General features: G+C 39.5%; 1 non-coding gene across 1 annotated transcript in view; it reads right to left on the minus strand.

Moving 5' to 3' along the window:
• The window catches only part of LOC101291569, an 8136-nt gene extending 4487 nt beyond the window's left edge, over positions 1-3649 (minus strand). The window contains exons 1-4 of the transcript XR_183795.1: positions 3601-3649; positions 3474-3515; positions 2855-2900; positions 2667-2696 (exon numbers count right to left, since the gene is read on the minus strand). This is a non-coding gene — a transcript (uncharacterized LOC101291569). The remainder of the gene's footprint in view (positions 1-2666; positions 2697-2854; positions 2901-3473; positions 3516-3600) is intronic.
• Between the last annotated feature and the right edge of the window lie 1775 nt (positions 3650-5424).

Genomic DNA, 5424 nt, shown 5'->3' on the forward strand with positions numbered 1-5424 from the left:
ATAACCGAGATGCCGCACAAAACGGTAAAAGGGTAATAACCGGAGGCCGCACGAAGCGGTTGGGTAATAACGGGGACGCCGCACGAAGCGGTAAGGGGTAATAACCGGGTCACCGCATGAAACGGTTGGAGTAATAACCGGGAGGCCGCACGAAGCGGTTGGGGTAATAAACGGGACGCCGCACGAAGCGGTAAGGGGTAATAACAGGGACGCCGCACGAACCGGTCGGGGTAATAACCAGGACCCTCACAAAGCGGTTGGGGTAATAACCAGAAGCCCGCACATAGCAGTTGGGTAATAACGGGACGCCGCACGAAGCGGTTGGGGTAATAACCGGAGGCCACACAAAGCAGTTGGGAATTAACCAGGAGGCTGCACAAAGCGGTAAGGGGTAATAACCAGGACGCCTCACGAAGCGTAAGTTTAATAACCAGGACGCCGCATGAAGCGGTAAGGGGTAATAACCGGAGGCCGCACGAAGCGGTTGGGTAATAACGGGGAAGCCGCACGAAGCGGTTGGGTAATAACCGGGATGCCGCACGAAGCGGTAAGGGGTAATAACCGGAACACCGCACGAAGCGGTAAGGGGTAATAAACAAGACGCCGCACGAACCATCGGGGTAATAACCAGGAGCCACACAAAAACGGTCAGGGTAATAACCAAGACGCCGCACAAAGCGGTCAGGGTAATAACGGGACGCCGCACGAAGCGATTGGGTAATAACAGGACGCCGCACAAAGTGGTTGGGGTAATAACCGGGAGGCCGCACGAAACGATTGGGTAATAACCGGACGCCACACAAAGCGGTTGGGAATTAACCAAGAGGCCGCACGAAGCGGTAAGGGGTAATAACCTGGAGGCCGCACGAAACGGTAATGAGTAATAACCTGGACGCCGCATCAAGCGGCAAGGGGTAATAACTGGGACGCCATACGAAGCGGTAATAAGTAATAGCCGAGACGCCCCACGAAGCGGTTGGGGTAATAAACGAGACGCCGCACGAAACGGTTAGGTAATAACCGGGACGCCGCACGAAGCGGTAAGGGGTAATAACCGGAGGCCCCGCGAAGCGGTTGGGTAACAACGGAACGCCGCACGAAGCGGTTAGGTAACAACGGGACGCCGCACAAAACGGTAAGGGGTAATAACTGGGACGCCGCACGAAGCGGTAAGGGGTAATAACTGGGACACCGCACGAAACGGTTGGGAAATAACCGGACGCCACACGAAGTGGTTGGGGTAATAACCGGGACGCCTCACGAAGCGGTTAGGGTAATAACCGGGAAGGGTTTTCTTTAAGAGTTATGAAAAGAATAATTATTTATTGTTTTTAAGAGTCTTGAATGGGGCTTTGCCTATTTAAGTCTTTTAATTATTCAAGAGTCTTATTATTAACAAGTTTACAAGTCATATGGTATTCTAGGAGTCCTATAAAGGGCTTTCTAATGTACTTTGAAGAGCTGATTTGAATGAATTAAGATTTTATCTTATTGAAGGCTTGGCCTTGTTTCCTCTCCCCTAACCTCTCTCATTCTATTTCTCTTTGTTTACGGTTCATGAAAACAAAGCACTTAGAACACGTATCACATATTCAGATGCGTTGACAATGCAAAGAAATAATGCAGACGATATAAATTAATGTTATCTTATACCAGTGACCTAGTCTATAATTTAATGATATATGTGGAATCTAAGTTAGCATTTTGACCAATGCCAGCTAAATCTTCTTCTGAGTTTACATAAGGAAGCAAAAGAATTAAATGAGGTATCTTAAGCTCTTCTATATAAGGACCATATGTTCTCAATCAATATGTCATCCACGAACCCCAACTAAGCTTATGGTGCTGCCTCATCCTAATCGAGACATCAAGCTATGCATATACTCCTATTGCTCATGTTTCCCAATCAGAGCCTCTACCTTTTCAGTGAGTTGCAACAATAACTTCTCTCGATTATGGATTTGTCATCAAACCCCTAAAGGTAGTCCATTATGGGTTGACATGGAGAAGCTAAAGCTCTGATGTCAAATATGACGTACGACAACCTAGAGGTCACTGTGTTTAGAAGTGTGAAGCTTAGGATTATAATCCATGGGATTGGCTATTGTGGTTAAAGACCCTTGAAAGAAGGGAAATGAACAGAATATAAGAAATGTGGAATCTCAGCAGAAGGTTTCTTCAAATCAAACCAAGACTTCTCATAAATAACTCAAGAGATATTGTTTGAAACAAATACAAGTAATCTCCTTGACTGATTGTGTCAAATAAGACCTTTGTACCATAACCCAAAATTAGATGACCCTCATGAATGACCTCTAAGAAACCTAAAAGATTAAAAGATGACCATAAACAAAAAACAACCATCTTCAATGGAACAGCTAGAAACCACATGATAACCCTAAAAGTCTAAAACATGACCATAAACAAAGAACATCCATCTTCAATGGCACATCTAGAAACCACATGATAACCCTAAAGCAACAAGAAGACTAGGCAAATCTAAATGATTAAAGACTCCTCTCTTCTACATTGTTCTAGCTACATAATCATGAGAAATTATAACAGGAAAATAACATTTTCATTCACACAACACACACAGAATTACAGGAATTCATTAACCATACGAATGGGATATAATCAATAACTATGTTTGAGTGTAGAAATACCTAGCATCCACCAAACTTTAGACCTTTCACCTGAAGGATTCAAATTTTAAAGCAAACCAATCAAAGGTTTCCCTTAAAAAATTGAAATTACTGAATATAAATTCAGAGAAGTGGTGAAGATCATACAGCTTTCCCTATATAAAAAAAATTAAAAAAACAACATACAGGTAAATTCAGGGTGAACTTACTCTGTAAATTCAAATTATCAATATGCACCTTCAGGGTCTCGAGATCCTATTAACAAATAACATAAAGTCAGAAGTGTACGATAGAGATATTATAATCAAGAACAACACAGGGTTGTAAGGCGGTTCGACGAAAAATAGTATATAGTTAAATTTCCTGTCATATTGTCACTACACAGAGTTGTAAGATGGAGAGTAAGAGACAAAAACAAAATCGTTGTGAACAGAAGACAAAGTCCTTGAACTCATATTCTCTATAGAAACAGGACAAAGATGATGCTTGCTAATTCACACCTTTGATACACATAATGGTAAATTTAATTAATTCAAATTAGTACAGTATCTCACATCCTTTTGCAATCCAATTGCAGGTGTGAAAAAGAACTTACATTCATGTAAATAAATGACATATCAGGTATATCACAGACCAAATTGAACCATAACATTGAACTTGCTAATAAGGAGGTTTGGATATTATTAACAATTATGATATAAGAAAATGCAAGAAGTGGATTGTCGTTGGGAATGATATTAACAATGTTAGCAAAAACCAAAAACGACCAAATGTTCAAAGATTGATAATTTTAATCTATTTGCTGAGATAATCCAATAGGTTAATTACCTAAGCGGTTTTGCTACCTCAATAAGATCAGTACGCCTTTCCCTATTGACAAATAAAATCAGGCGGTCAGCTACTGCCATTCCTACTCATACTCAGAAGTTCAAAATTTAGGATATGAAAAATTTACCTTTGCAATTGTGAAACTTTTTGAAGGATCAGAATTTTTTTTTTCTTCTGTTCTTTTCTAAACCCTGCAAACAAATATTAAAGAATATAGTGGATTTAAGTGTTCAGCCAACGTTATTCAACCCAATAAAAGTCCACCAAAGTGACCGTTATAAAACGGAGGACCAAAACTACTTAATTTGCAGCAAACTTTCTATAAAATTGAGTATGATTTCACCTAGTCTCCTGAAAAGAAACCATCAAAATATGACCTAACAGAGTTTGAAAGTTAATCATAGATTATTAACATGCCTATAACTAAAGGATTTGGGATTCAAAACATATCTAGAAACACAAAATCTCCCAGAATTTGAAAATATCCCAAGCTCAACTACCTCTACTACTAACTCAACTACCTGTTCAACTGTTCAGAGTACTTGCCTGACAAAGCTCAAATCAAAGCATATAGGATGGAACCTTATTCACAAAATAAAAGTATATATTCACACTTAAGGTTCCTCAAAAGTCTGAAAAAGTATATAACTATACATGCCATTTGAGAATATGGTTTTTCCAAAAAACCTATCTAGCACTAAATCTTCGATGCAATTGAATTTTTCAAAAAATAAAAAATAAGCAGTTGAAGAACAAAATTACCTATATTGATGTGTATCCTCTGGATACATTAACAATTTGGTATCTGGTACAGAACATGGAGTTAAATTAGATTCATAAACCATACCACATACCACACAGTAAGACTCATAGTTTAGCAACCCAGAGCGCTAATTTATACAGCAAACGGCAGTACCTTCCTTTGCTTATTCCATCTTCAATTTGATCTTTGCTGAGACCTAAGAGCACACCAGTGTTTAGAGAAGTCCTTCTGGAAAATCGATTACTTCTAAGATATCTGAAGACGTGAAAAAGCATTGCATATTAAACCATGATACACAAAAGCCAATCACACGAATTTTCAATCCATTAAACGTAACTGGAAAAATAAAATCACTTGAATTGAAAATGTATTACGCATATCCATCTTCTTCTTTCCCAGCTCCAAATCCAAATACCCAGCTTCAATTATGTTATAACACCACTCACATTATAATTCACATATATATATATATGACACTTTCACTGTACAACTAATGATTCATAAAAGACGTTACCTGAAGAACTCAGATACATATGAAAAACTCTTGCACTCCTCTAAGCCTGTTAGTGGCAGGTCAATGGATCTCATGTCAAAAGATTGAAATGATTTTCAACAGCTAAATTTACCAATTGAGAACAAAGAGATATGATTTTTTTTTCTTTACCAAGAGTGATAAAATGTAAACAAATCGGGTAGACATGCAAGCAACAAACGAATTGAAAATATATAAATTACCCAGAGAAAGAAAGAGGCAATACCTTTCGTTAGCCTTATGAAACTCTCCCCTCTAAGAACAATACGAAATCTGAAAACGTCAAGTAGAATCGATCAGAAACAGAAAACAAAAACAAACTAGAAGTCAGGAACTCGGAACCCAATTACCCATTGATAACAGTTGAGGAAAAAGCGAATTGAAGTATTGAGGAACACCAATTGGATGTTATCTTCTAGCCTAACACCATGATATTGGTCTCAGGAAGAAGAGAGGAGAGCGAAAGACGGAGACGGAGAGTGGAGAGAGCAGAGAGAGAGGGAGAGGGAGAGAGAGAGAGAGAGCGAAGACGGATTAGGGAGAGAGAGAGAGAGAGAGAGAGAGAGAGAGAGAGAGAGAGAGAGAGAGAGAGAGAGAGAGAGAGAGAGAGAGAGAGAGAGAGAGAGAGAGAGAGAGAGAGAGAGAGAGAGAGAGAG

This window comes from Fragaria vesca, linkage group LG1 (assembly GCF_000184155.1).
Source record: "Fragaria vesca subsp. vesca linkage group LG1, FraVesHawaii_1.0, whole genome shotgun sequence".
Classification (NCBI taxonomy): domain Eukaryota; kingdom Viridiplantae; phylum Streptophyta; class Magnoliopsida; order Rosales; family Rosaceae; genus Fragaria; species Fragaria vesca.